Source organism: Apium graveolens, chromosome 5 (genome assembly GCF_009905375.1).
Source record: "Apium graveolens cultivar Ventura chromosome 5, ASM990537v1, whole genome shotgun sequence".
Classification (NCBI taxonomy): domain Eukaryota; kingdom Viridiplantae; phylum Streptophyta; class Magnoliopsida; order Apiales; family Apiaceae; genus Apium; species Apium graveolens.
Window position 1 is genome coordinate 153,104,978 of NC_133651.1, and position 14,555 is coordinate 153,119,532.

The 14,555-nt window shown below is 40.1% G+C and overlaps 1 non-coding gene across 1 annotated transcript; it reads right to left on the minus strand.

Moving 5' to 3' along the window:
* Window positions 1-3,504: 3,504 nt before the first annotated feature.
* Window positions 3,505-3,611, minus strand: LOC141662714 (small nucleolar RNA R71). Its single transcript, XR_012550813.1, has one exon. It is a non-coding gene; the product is annotated as a small nucleolar RNA R71 (small nucleolar RNA).
* Between the last annotated feature and the right edge of the window lie 10,944 nt (window positions 3,612-14,555).

The following is a 14,555-nucleotide window of genomic DNA, read 5'->3' on the forward strand; positions in this document are numbered from 1 at the left end:
TCTATTTCTAAAAAGGAATATGCACTAGTAATGGTGGATGACTACTTAAGATACATTTGGGAGGAATTTATGTATTTTAAAGATAAAACTCCACACATCATCATTGAACACATAAAAAAAGTTGAGAAGCAGGCTGGGGATCAAAATTGTGTTAAAATATTGAGAAATGATAATGGCACAGAATTCAGGAATACAGATTTAAGTGAATTCTGCAAAGATAAGGGCATTGTTCAAGAGTCTCATATGCAAGAACACCCTAGCAAAATGGTGTGGTTGAAAGGAAAAATAGAACTCTACTTGAGATTGTTGCAAGAAGAATGATGCAAGATGCTAATTTGCCAACAACTTTTGGGAATAAGTTGTCAATACTGCATGTTATACTCAAAATAAATATTTAATCAATAAAAACCTTGGCAAGTCACCTTACTCAATTTTTTCAAAAAGAAAGCCTATTGTGAAGCATCTGCATGTATTTGAAAGCAAATGCTTTGTGCTCAAAGATAACTCTGAATATGTTGGAAAATTTAACTTTAAGGTATTTGAAGCTATTTTTTGGGATATTCAGTGGAAAGAACTGTGTACAGAGTTTATGTGCTTGAGCAAAATAAAATTATGGAAATCACTTATGTGACCTTTGATGATGACAAGTGTCCAGGCTTGGAGTGCATTGATGAAAATGAAGCTGAATCCCTAAAATTTAAAAATCTTAACATTGATAGTGATTCTGAAGATGATACTGAGATCAACACAAACAACAGAATGGAGGAAGAAACAAATTAACCAGTGAACTATAAAAATGAAGATTCATCTCAAAGTAGAAGCTCGCCTGAAATAGTACAAACTCAGGTGGAGAAAGAGATGACAGTTCTGCAAGTCATGCCAATAATGAAGAAAATGCAGGCAACTCGAGTCAATAAGATCACACTAGAAAATAGGATAGGAGTCACACAAGAGATGCAATAATTGGTGATCCAAATACTGGAGTGAGGATTAGGAGTACAACTGTAAATAAATGTTTGCATGCATGATTTCTTTCACAAATTAGGCCTAAGAAAACTGAGGAAGCTCTACTTGATCCTGACTAGATATCTGCCATGGAAGAAGAGCTAAATCAATTTGAGAGAAATAAAGTTTAGGAATTGGTTCTTGCCAAAGAACATAAGCATTATTGGAACAAAGTGGGCGTACAGGAACAAAATGGATGAATTGGAACTTTGACAAGATACAAAGCAAGACTGGTTGTCAAAGGCTACTCATAAGAAGAAGGGATTGATTATGATGAAACTTTTGCTCCAGTTACAAGACTTGAGGCAATAGGGATTTTTCTTGCATTTGCTGTACATTCAAATTTCAAGGTGTATCAAATGGATGTGAAGAGTGGATTTTGATAAGTGGCATTTTATACCACTTAGAGCGTCTTAAAATGGCTTAAATTGGTGTCTTGAAATCAAGTATTTTGTGTATTTGATGCGTTTTTCTAGTGTTTATGCATTTCAGGGTATTAGTTGCATTTCGGGGGAGGAATCATCAAGAATAAACCTTGGCATGTGTTCACCATTGCGAGAGGAAAGAAACGGGCAGATTACGGCGAAGGAACGGAGCAAAATCGGATTTTTTCCAGTAGAGGTCTGAGCGCCCGCTCAGCATTGCTGAGCGGCCGCGCAGCAAGCTGAGCGCCCGCTCAGCTATGCTGAGCGGCCGCGCAGGGTCGGGAAAAAAGATATATTATTTCAGGACTTCTACTTCTGTTTGGTTTCCACTTCTATGTAATCTGAGTTTTATGGGACTATTATATAAGTAGATTTGAGACATTTTCACAAGTGTGGATTGAAGAAGATCGTGTTTTTACGCAAGGAGCGAAGGAGATAAGGAAGAAGACCGATTTAGCACACCACAACGAAGAGGAAGCATATTTTCTTGTGATTCTTGTTTCGTTGTAACGTTGGATGCTAGTTTTCTTACTTTGAACTTATTTACTCTTGTGACGTACTTTGTTTTAATATAATTAGTTTAGTTATTATTTTCTTGTGTTTATTTATCATGATTTCATATGAACCCATGATGACGATAAGTGCTATTATGGGTTAATCGTGATCATGGGGTTGCAACGGATTTATTATGGAATTCTTTAGTAATTGTTTAATACTTTAGTGTGTGATGATTGTATGATATCTAGTATTGGTTGTGCGTATTCGTCTTATGTGCGTCGCGAACATATAAGATAGGGTGTTAATCTCTTGTGAAGCGACGGTGGATCTTGAGATTTAGAACTTGCCATGCTAGCATAGGTTCATGTACGTTGTGCATGATTAGTGGGTAACTCTAACAATTTTATTTGCCCTATGTACTTAAAAGGAATAACTTGTGCTTAAATCGTTGTGTTGTCAATTTCTGTAGACATATAGGAACTCAACATAATTGATGACTATTCAACTTCTATCTTAATTGTGGATGTTTGGTAGAATGGTATTAGTACAATGAAAGTTGGCTTTTATCAGTTTCGTGTTATTCGATTAATATCATCACTGTCACATGCTAAGGGTAATAATAATGGCTATTGAAGGAAGTAGTAATGAAGTTGTGATCTCATGAGTGTTTTATTATTGATAATTTGAAGTGTTAAGTAAGTGATTAATTAAGTGGTTAATTGTAGTTAATATTTAATCAACAATCTTAAGTGTTAGTGTCTTAACATTGAGAAGTAATCATACATTGGTGAGTGAGTTTAATTAGACAATAATTAAGTCTGAGTCTCTGTGGGAACGAACTAGAAAGTATTTTATATTACTTGCGAACGCGTATACTTGCGTGAATATTAGCGCGTGTTTTCGCCCTAACAAGTTTTTGGCGCCGCTGCCGGGGATCGACGTATTTGTTTAGTTTATGTACTTACCATCATTGGTCATTAGGACTCAATGATTAGGATGTAGTAGTTAATTATTGTTTCCGGTTGTGTTTCAGGTACTTTAGCAAGCGTTTATGCAAACTCGTTCTCGTGCTCGCAAGAGGACTTTAGATAAAGCTGAGGAGACAGACGAAGTTCTTGATATTCCGTAGAAGTTAGATTTTGAGGATTCGGATTCAGGAACTGAGCGGAAAGAACCAGTAAACATGGGAGATCGTATTGTTCAAGCTGATCCAGCTCTTATGGATTTTTCTCGGCCTAAAATTGATGACATTCAGTCAAGCATCCTTCATCTGGCTATTCAAGCTAACACCTTTGAAATCAAGCCGGGCACTATTCAGATGGTGCAGAATTCTGTTTCTTTTGGAGGAGCGGCAACTGAAGACCCCAACATGCACATAAGGAATTTTGTCGAGATCTGCAGCACTTTTAAGTATAATGGCGTGACTGATGAGGCTATCAAGTTGAGGCTTTTCCCATTTTCACTGAGGGACAAGGCTAAAGACTGGTTACATTCTGAACCAGCTGGGTCCATCACTACGTGGCAAGATCTTGCGTAAAAGTTTCTGGTGAAGTTTTATCCGATGGCAAAGACTGCTGCTATGAGGAGTGCTCTTACTCAGTTTGCGCAACAACCTACAGAATCTATGTGCGAGGCTTGGGAACGCTACAAGGAAATGTTGAGAAAATGTCCACATCATGGAATGCCGGATTGGATGGTGATCACTGGTTTCTATAATGGTTTGGGGGCCCAATCTCGGCCCATGCTCGATGCAGCAGCTGGAGGCGCCTTATGGGCTAAAAGCTATACTGAGGCGTATAATCTTATAGAGACGATGGATGCAAATGAGCATCAAAACCCAACTCAGAGGATGACGTCAGGCAAGGTAGCAGGTATTCTGGAAGTTGATGCAGCCACCGCTATTGCAGCCCAGCTCCAAGCGCTATCAATGAAGGTTGATTCTCTGGCTACATATGGAGTTAATCAAATAACTATGGTTTGTGAGCTTTGTGCAGGTTCTCATGCTACAGATCAGTGTTCTCTTGTCAACGAATCTGTTCAGTATGTGAATAATTATCAGCGACAACAGCAGCCTGTGCCAGCGACCTATCATCCTAACAACAGAAATCATCCAAATTTCAGCTGGGGGAATAATCAGAATGCTATTCAGCCATCATATCAGCAAGGAGTGAGTAAATAGTTTAACCCACCTGGATTCCAGCAACCACAGCAGTATGCTACAAGGCAATCATATCCTCAACAGTGAAGTACAGCTGCACCTACTAGTGCTGATTTTGAGGAACTTAAGCTGTTATGCAAGAGTCAGGCGGTTTCTATCAAGACCTTGGAAAATCAAATCGGTCAATTAGCCAATGCAGTGCTCAATCGTCAACCTGACACTCTTCCCAGTGACACGGAAGTACCAGGCAGGAAGGAAGCTAAAGAGCAAGTCAAGGCTATTACCTTAAGGTCTGGAAAAGTTGTTGATGCTAAAAAGGCAAAAGAAGGAGAAGCTGAAATTAGTGATGAAGAATCTAAGCAAAAGGAGAAAGCGGCAGAACCAAGGAAGACTACTGTTGAACACACTCTGCCTGAGGCTAATACAGGGGAGAAACAGCTCTATCATCCACCACCTTTTCCTAAGAGATTGCAGCAACAAAAGCTGGATAGACAGTTCGGGAAGTTTCTGGAGGTGTTCAAGAAACTTCACATCAATATACCTTTCGCTGAGGCTCTGGAGCAAATGCCTAGTTATGCAAAGTTTATGAAGACTATTCTTTCAAGGAAGGTGAAACTGGATGACCTTGAAACCGTTGCTCTCACAGGAGAATGTAGCGCTGTTCTGCAGCAAAAGTTACCACCAAAACTGAAAGATCCAGGAAGCTTCACCATTCCTTGCACCATTGGCAATCTGACTTTTGACAAGTGCCTTTGTGATTTGGGAGCAAGCATTAATCTGATGCCGTTGTCGATCTTTAAAAAATTGGATCTGCCTGATCCAAAACCCACATACATGTCTCTACAATTGGCTGATTGTTCCATTACTTACCCAAGGGGCATAGTGGAGGATGTGCTCGTCAAGGTGGATAAGCTCTTCTTTCCTGCAGATTTTGTTATTCTGGATTTTGAGGAAGATAAGAAGATTCCCATAATCTTGGGAAGGCCTTTCTTGGCTACTGGCCATACCTTGATAGATGTGCAAAAAGGTGAACTTACTATGCGGGTACAAGATCAGGATGTGACCTTCAACGTATTCAAGGCAATGAAATTCCCTACAGAAGATGAGGAGTGCTTAAAAGTAGATGTGATTGATTCTGCGATTACTTCGGAACTCGATCGCATGCTAATGTCTGATGCATTGGAAAAGGCCTTAGTGGGGGATTTTGACAGCGATGATGAAGATGACAATGAGCAATTACAATATCTGAACGCTTCTCCCTGGAAGCAAAAGCTGGACATGCCGTTTGAATCTCTTGGTACTTCTGACCTTAAGAATGCTGAAGGAAAGCTCAAACCATCAATAGAGGAAGCACCTACCTTGGAGCTCAAGCCATTACCTGAACACTTGAGGTATGCTTTTTTAGGTGATTCATCTACGTTACCTATTATTATTTCATCTGACCTTTCAGGTAGTGAGGAAGACAAGCTCTTAAGGATTTTGAGAGAATTCAAATCGGCTATTGGATGGACCATAGCAGACATCAAGGGGATAAGTCCTTCATATTGTATGCATAAAATTCTGCTAGAGGAAGGTAGTAAGCCAACTGTGGAACAGCAGCGAAGACTGAATCCCATCATGAAGGAGGTGGTGAAGAAATAAATTCTGAAATGGCTGGATGCAGGCATCATTTATCCTATTTCTGACAGCTCGTGGGTGAGCCCCGTACAATGTGTACCTAAGAAAGGAGGTATCACTGTGGTCGCAAATGAAAAGAATGAGCTCATCCCCACTCGAACAGTTACAGGATGGAGAGTATGCATGGATTATAGAAAATTGAACAAAGCCACAAGGAAGGATCACTTCCCTCTTCCATTTATTGATCAGATGCTTGACAGGTTGGCGGGTCATGAGTATTTTTGTCTTCTGGATGGTTATTCAGGTATAATCAGATTTATATTGCACCAGAGGATCAGGAAAAGACTACCTTCACTTGTCCATTTGGCACGTTTGCTTTTCGCAGAGTTTCGTTTGGGTTATGTGGCGCCCCGGCCACTTTTCAGAGATGTATGATGGCTATATTCTCTGACATGATTGGAAATAACGTCGAAGTGTTCATGGACCACTTCTCCGTCTTTGGACATTCATATGATGAATGTTTGAATAATCTGCGCGCCGTACTCAAAAGATGCGTGGAAACTAATTTGGTGCTCAATTGGGAGAAATGTCATTTTATGGTGCGTGAAGGCATTATTCTTGGGCATAAGGTCTCTAACAAGGGTCTGGAGGTGGACAAGGCCAAGGTGGGAGTCATTGAAAATCTTCCCCCACCTAATTCTGTGAAAGGAATCCGTAGTTTTCTTGGTCATGCGGGTTTTTATCGGCGATTCATCAAGGACTTATCAAAGATATCTAAGCCGTTGTGCAATTTGCTTGAGAAAGATGTGCTTTTCAAATTTGATGATGAATGTTTGGCAGCATTCGAGACTCTCAAGAAGAGTTTGATCACTGCACCAGTTATTACAGCACCAGATTGGACAGAACCGTTTGAGATGATGTGTGATGCGAGTGATTATGCGGTAGGTGCAGTTCTGGGACAGCGCAAGAAAAATCTCTTCCATGTGGTCTACTATGCGAGTAAGACTTTAAATGGGGCCCAATTGAACTACACCACTACTGAGAAGGAGCTTTTGGCTATAGTCTTTGGTTTCGAGAAATTTCGATCTTATCTACTTGGTATGAAAGTAACAGTATTCACTGATCATGCGGCTATTCGCTATCTGGTTTCCAAGAAGGATTCGAAGCCGAGACTCATTCGTTGGGTGCTTTTACTTCAGGAATTTGAGTTAGAGATCAAGGATAGAAAAGGTACTGAGAATCAAGTAGCTGACCATCTCTCTCGATTGGAGAATCCTGATTCTACTTCACAAGATAGGACGTTAATCAATGAATCTTTTCCGGATGAGCAGTTGTTCGCAGTTCAGGAGGAAGAACCATGGTTTGCAGATATTGTAAACTATCTCGTCAGCAATGTAATGCCTCCTAATTTGAAATCCGCTCAAAAGAAGAAGTTTCTGCATGAGGTGAAGTGGTATATGTGGGATGAACCATATTTGTTTAGACAGGGAGCTGACCAGATCATCAGGAGATGTATCCCGTTCTGTGAGACGGAGGGGATATTACGAGACTGCCATTCCACGGTTTATGGTGGACACTATGGTGGTGAGAAGATGGCAGCTCGTATTCTGCAAGCAGGTTTTTTTTGGCCTACTTTGTTCAAGGATACTCATCAGTTTGTTTTAAGGTGTGATCGTTGCCAAAGAGTGGGAAATTTGACAAGGAAGGATGAGATGCCATTAAATGTGATGCTTGAAGTCGAGGTCTTTGATGTTTGGGGAATCGATTTCATGGGGCCTTTTATCTCGTCTTGCAATAATCAGTACATCTTGCTGGCAGTCGATTATATCTCAAAATGGGTCGAAGTTAAAGCTTTACCGACAAATGATGCAAAGGCAGTGCTAAATTTTCTTCATAAGCAAATTTTCACTAGGTTTGGAACACCTCGGGTAATCATAAGTGATGAAGGATCGCATTTCTGCAATCGTAAGTTCACTTCTATGATGCAGCGTTATAATGTGAATCATCGAGTAGCTACTGCCTATCATCCGCAAACAAATGGTCAAGCGGAAGTGTCTAACAGAGAGGTAAAGCGCATTCTAGAGAAGGTTATTTGTCCGTCAAGGAAGGATTGGTCTTTAAAGCTCGATGAAGCTGTTTGGGCTTACAGAACAACATACAAAACTCCACATGGTATGTCCCCGTTTCAGTTGGTGTACGGTAAGGGATATCATCTACCTGCGGAGCTTGAGCATAAGGCCTACTGGGCATTGAAAAAGTTGAACCTGGATTTAGATGCAGCTGGTAAGAAAAGAATGCTTCAGCTTAATGAACTTGATTAATTTTGACTTCAAGCGTACGAGAATAACAAAATGTATAAGGAAAAGGTGAAGAGGTGGCACGATAGGAAGCTACATCCTAAGTTATTTGTGCCGGGGCAACAAGTTCTCTTATTCAACTCTCGACTCCGACTTTTTCCAGGGAAGTTGAAATCGAGGTGGTCTGGGCCTTTTATTGTCAAAACTGTGTTTCCACATGGAGCGGTGGAAATTTTTGAGAATGATCCGGACCAAGCATTCAAGGTTAACGGTCAGCGTTTGAAGCACTACTATGGGGACATGGCAAACCGAGAAGTGGTTAGTGCCATTTTGTTGACTACTTGAGAAGGGTACGAAACGTCAAGCTAATGACGAAAAAGAAGCGCTGCGTGGGAGGCAACCCATGAATTGTTGTTACATGAACCCTTAGAAGTTAATAACCTATCCAAAAACATAAAAAAATCAGAAAACAGGGGCTGAAAAAAAAAATTTCCAGTGACCCCCTGAGCGCCCGCTCAGCATTGCTGAGCGCCCGCTCAGCATTGCTGAGCGCCCGCTCAGCATTGCTGAGCGACCGCTCAGCAAGCTGAGCGACCGCTCAGGGGTCGAGTACCAGAATTTTTTTTTACAGTTCAGAAAAAAAAAAAACAGTTGTAGCCCATAAACCCACGATTTGTTCCCACTACCCCATCATTTTAACCCTTAATTCCCAAACCCTAATCTAATCCACACCCTATATATACATACACCTATCCTACATATCTTCCACAAACTTCCTACACTTAAACTCTCTCCCAAGCACCAAAACTCAGTTCTTACACACTTTTATTCACGAATCAATGGCACCCAAGAGAGCACGCACTATTGACAGCAGCAGCACAGTTCCTACTGCTGATTCATCGAGGGGTACTGCTGCAAGACCTCGGTTAACTAACAGAGCCGTGGAGGAGGAGTACACTGGGCTGTTGGGGAAGCCGATTCTGAAGGAGAGAGGGTTTTTACCATCAGGGAAGGATGGTGAGTTGCTGCCCATGATTGCAGAGAAGAGGTGGATAGCTTTTTGTGAGTCACCCGAAGCGGTACCGATGAGCGTTGTTCGCGAGTTTTACGCGAACGCGAAGGCCAAAAAGAATGGGTTTTCTGTGGTCCGAGGGCTGACGATTGATTATCATCCTGCGGCGATTCGCCGTGTGATTGGACAGCGAGAGAGGAAGCCCGAGGAGGAGAACTGGAATGAAAAGACTGCTGAGGATTTTGACTTGGATTTGATTTGTGCGACTCTTTGTAGACCGGGCACAGTTTGGACCTTCAGGACCGGCACTAATGAGTATCGTCACTTTCCGGCGATCGCCATGAACAGGTATGCCCGTGCATGGAATGCATTTATTTGTGCTAATATTTTGCCTTCTTCGCATGCACACGAGGTCACAGTTGAGAGAGCACAGTTGTTGTGGGGAATTCTGAATGAGGAGTACTATGTGGACCTTGGTGAGTTTATCTACCAAGGAATTCTGAAGTTTTTGAGGGGAGCGAAGCATATGAACATCCCTTATGCATCAACGGTTATGAAGCTATGCCGAGCAGTGGGAGTGAACTGGCCGGCTCATGAGCAGTTGCAGTTGCCGGCAGCTCCGATTGATTCTGGGACTCTGAATGGGATGCAGGAGTGGACCGGTGGTGAGCCTGAGGAGCATGGGCTGGGTTATCGTCTTCCAGGAGGGCGTCCAGCACGAGGTGCTACTATGGCTAGGCCAGGGCGTGATGAGGCTGGTTCTTCGAGAGCTCAGGAGGGTGCTGGGATGGTTGATGCCCAGTATAGGAGGCTTACACGGCGGATGGATGCTATGTACGAGACGCAGAGCAGATTTGCTCAGGAGCTCACCCTTGCGTTAGGGACTGCTTTTCGGGGCCTTGGAGCTGATATCCAGTGGCCAGTTTTTGGTGAGGACTCTGCATACCCGTCGCCTGATACTCCACCCACTGAGGGTGATGATAATGATGACTCCGAGTAGGTATACCCTGTGTTCCTTTCTACTACCTTCACTGAGGACAGTGAAGATTTTAAGTTTGGGGGTGGTAGTTAAGGAATATTGTGTGTGTGTCATATAGCTGCATATTCATGATAGCTTAGTTCATATAGTTTTTTTTATATATAGCTTTTATTGTTTATCATGTCACGTAGCTCATGCATTTACCATGATCCCTTTTGCAATGATTGATCGACTGAATTATGATATTGATGCGAGTGTAGTGATAGCATTAAAGTGATATTAAGTCGTGTAGGTTGATATACATGCTAGAAACACTTGTAATTCCACTAAGTCTTAGAGAATGCGTAAGGGCTAGATTGTTATTATGATTTGGTTGTTTTCGAGGTCAATCTATTTATTATGCTTAGAATTCGATAATAGGTTCTTAGTGATAAAGGCATGAAAAAGAAAAAATTTGGAGAAAAAAAAATGGAATTTGTTGCTAGTTATGGCTAGGTGTCAAATGGCTAGTAGCCGGCTCGCATATGGTGCGAGTACTCTAGGGTTGAGCAAGTTGGAGCGAAATGCACTTGCTAAGAGAAAAATATATATATATATATATAATTTTGTGTATGCATAATTGATCAAGAGTGGGCTCTTTGGTATTCGAGTTATTAAGTTCTTAGGGGACTTTGTCCCTAGTGACCTAAGGCTTTTAGAGTCTGGGATCCGCTAACCTAACGCTCGTTACATGGATACCATTGTATAAGTCTTTTGTGGACCTCACTCATTGCACGGTCAAATAAGCATTTGTGTTGTGAATAAAAAGCACGATTCCGTAGTAAGCTCCAGAATTCTTGTAGTGTTGTATATCACTTTGTGCCTAGATTTTTATTCTTTGTATAATCATGGGATTGCCTTGAGGATAGTTGAGTCATAATAATTGGTCTAGTTCCGAAGCATATCTGTTAAGCATTTGCACACACCACGTTTCTGGCTGTATGTCCGTTTGCATGAGTTTATTGATCTTTAGTTGTCTAACTGCATTTGTTGAGATGTTGCAATTTGGTTGGTTTATTCGTAGAAAGGGGAATCGCTGCATTTTCATATAGATTGCATTCATGCATGTTTTTATTTGTTTTTGAGTCTGTGACGCTTGAGGACAAGCATCGATTTAATTTTGGGGGTGTGATAAGTGGCATTTTATACCACTTAGAGCGTCTTAAAATGGCTTAAATTGGTGTCTTGAAATCAAGTATTTTGTGTATTTGATGCGTTTTTCTAGTGTTTATGCATTTCAGGGTATTAGTTACATTTTGGGGGAGGAATCATCAAGAATAAGCCTTGGCATGTGTTCACCATTGCGAGAGGAAATAAACGGGCAGATTACGGTGAAGGAACGGAGCAAAATCAGATTTTTTCCAGTAGAGGTCTGAGCGCCCGCTCAGGATTGCTGAGCGGCCGCGCAGCAAGCTGAGCGCCCGCTCAGCTATGCTGAGCGGCCGTGCATGGTCGGGAAAAAAGATATATTATTTCAGGACTTCTACTTCTATTTGGTTTCCACTTCTATGTAATCTGAGTTTTATGGGACTATTATATAAGTAGATTTGAGACGTTTTCACAAGTGTGGATTGAAGAATATCGTGTTTTTACGCAAGGAGCGAAGGAGATAAGGAAGAAGACCGATTTAGCACACCGCAACGAAGAGGAAGCATATTTTCTTGTGATTCTTGTTTCGTTGTAACGTTGGATGCTAGTTTTCCTACTTTGAACTTATTTACTCTTGTGACGTACTCTGTTTTAATATAATTAGTTTAGTTATTATTTTCTTGTGTTTGTTTATCATGATTTCATATGAACCCATGATGACGATAAGTGCTATTATGGGCTAATCGTGATCATGGGGTTGCAACGGATTTATTATGGAATTCTTTAGTAATTGTTTAATACTTTAGTGTGTGATGATTGTATGATATCTAGTATTGGTTGTGCGTATTCGTCTTATGTGCGTCGCGAACATATAAGATAGGGTGTTAATCTCTTGTAAAGCGACGGTGGATCTTGAGATTTAGAACTTGCCATGCTAGCATAGGTTCATGTACGTTGTGCATGATTAGTGGGTAACTCTAACAGTTTTATTTGCCCTATGTACTCAAAAGGAATAAGTTGTGCTTAAATCATTGTGTTGTCAATTTCTTTAGACATATAGGAACTCAACATAATTGATGACTATTCAACTTCTATCTTAATTGTGGATGTTTGGTAGAATGGTATTAGTACAATGAAAGTTGGCTTTTATCAGTTTCGTGTTATTCGATTAATATCATCACTGTCACATGCTAAGGGTAATAACAATGGCTATTGAAGGAAGTAGTAATAAAGTTGTGATCTCATGAGTGTTTTATTATTGATAATTTGAAGTGTTAAGTAAGTGATTAATTAAGTAGTTAATTGTAGTTAATATTTAATCAACAATCTTAAGTGTTAGTGTCTTAACATTGAGAAGTAATCATACATTGGTGAGTGAGTTTAATTAGACAATAATTAAGTCTGAGTCTCTGTGGGAACAAACTAGAAAGTATTCTATATTACTTGTGAACGCGTATACTTGTGTGAATATTAGCGCGCGTTTTCGCCCTAACAGATTTCTTGATGGTGAATTGGAAGAAGAAGTCTACATGCAACAGCCACCTGGCTTTGAAGACCCGGAATTTCCAAAATTTGTTTATAAACTGATAAAGGATCTTTATGGATTGAAGCAAGCACCAAAAGCTTGGTATGACACACTATCAAATTTTAACTTAAACATGGATTCACAAGATGAATAATTGATAAGACTCTATTCTACAAACAACATGGTGGTGATATTTTCATAGTTTAAATCTATGTGGATGATATCATTTTTGTATCTACTAATGAAAAGCTATGTCAAATATTTTCAAGACTTATGATGAGTGAATATGAGATGAGCATGATGGGAGAGTTAAGTTACTTCCTTAGCCTTCAAGTTAGCCAAATAAGTGATGGAATCTTTATCAGTCAAAACAAGTATGTCAAAGATTTATTGAAGAAATTTGGAATGGTTGACTGCTCACTTGCATTAACACCTATTGTTAGATATATTTGAGGTGTCATGTCTAATATGTTTCATGTTTAGTTTTCAGATCTTAACAAACAGGAAATATCAGGACTTACTAGAATCAGTACTTACTAGAATCAGTACTTACTGGAAGTCGAAACATAAGATCAGGACTTAAGGTCATATCAGAACTTAAGTACGGGAGGACTTACAGTTAAGGAAGGAAGCTGATTAACAGTAGAAGATCAAGACTAAAACAAAAGAAGATATGCATGGAAAGAATTAGAAGACTGGAAGACTTGTATAAGATATCTGATTAATATATTTTAGGAGACAAAATTATATTCCATATCAATTAGAAGTTATCTTGTAACTCTGTAGTATATAAACACAGACATAGGTTTACACTATATGTGTTATCATTATCGAGATACATTATTCATTGTAACCTAGCAGATCTTAGTGATATTCGTTCATCACTGAGAGAGAACAGTTCCATTGTAACAGAGTTTATTATATTTAATATATCTGTTTACTGTTACTTGTGTTCAAGATCGATTTGATTGTAATAACACTGTATTCAACCCCCTTCTACAGTGTTGTGTGACCTAACAATTGGTATCAGAGCTTATCTGTTAACACACATACAGTAAAGATCCAAACAATCATGTCTGAAGAAGCAGAAACTCCAACCAAGCCCACCAAAACTGAAGAAACTAAAAACACTCAAATCCACAGTCGATATGAGACTATTAGGGTTCCCGTACTGAGACCTTCTGAGTATCCCATATGGAAAGTAAAGATGGCTATGTTTCTGGAAGCTACAGATCCAGAATACCTTGATAGGATTAATGAAGGACCATATAATCCAACCAAGCTCTCTGTTGTAGTTGCAGATCAACCAACAAAGACCATACCAAAGGAGAAAGGTGAGTACACAGCTGAAGACATCTCATCCATTGCCAAGGATGCAATGGTAAGGCATTTTTTCTGCATAGTGCCATTGATAATGTCATGTCAAACAGGGTAATTAATTGTAAGACTGCAAAGGAAATATGGGATGCTTTGGAGACAAGATGCCAGGGAACTGATGCAATCAAAAAGAACATGAGGACTATACTCACTCAAGAGTATGAGCACTTTGACACAAAAACTGGTGAGTCATTAACTGAATTACACGACATGTTTGTCAAACTCTTGAATGATCTGTCAATGGTGGACAAGGAATATGATCTTGAAGATTCAAATCTGAAATTCCTTTTAACTCTTCCTGAAAATTGGGATTTGAAGTCTACTACCATAAGAGACAACTATGCTCTTGAAGAAACTACTCTTGATGAAATTTATGGTATGCTCAAGACTTATGAACTTGAGATGGATCAAAGGAGCAAGAGACATGGGAGAAAGTCAAGGATAATTACTCTTAAGGCTGAGGAGGAATGTCCTAAAGTTGCTGTCTCAAAGAAGGGCAAAGAAAAGGCTCTCATCATAAAGTCTGATTCAGAG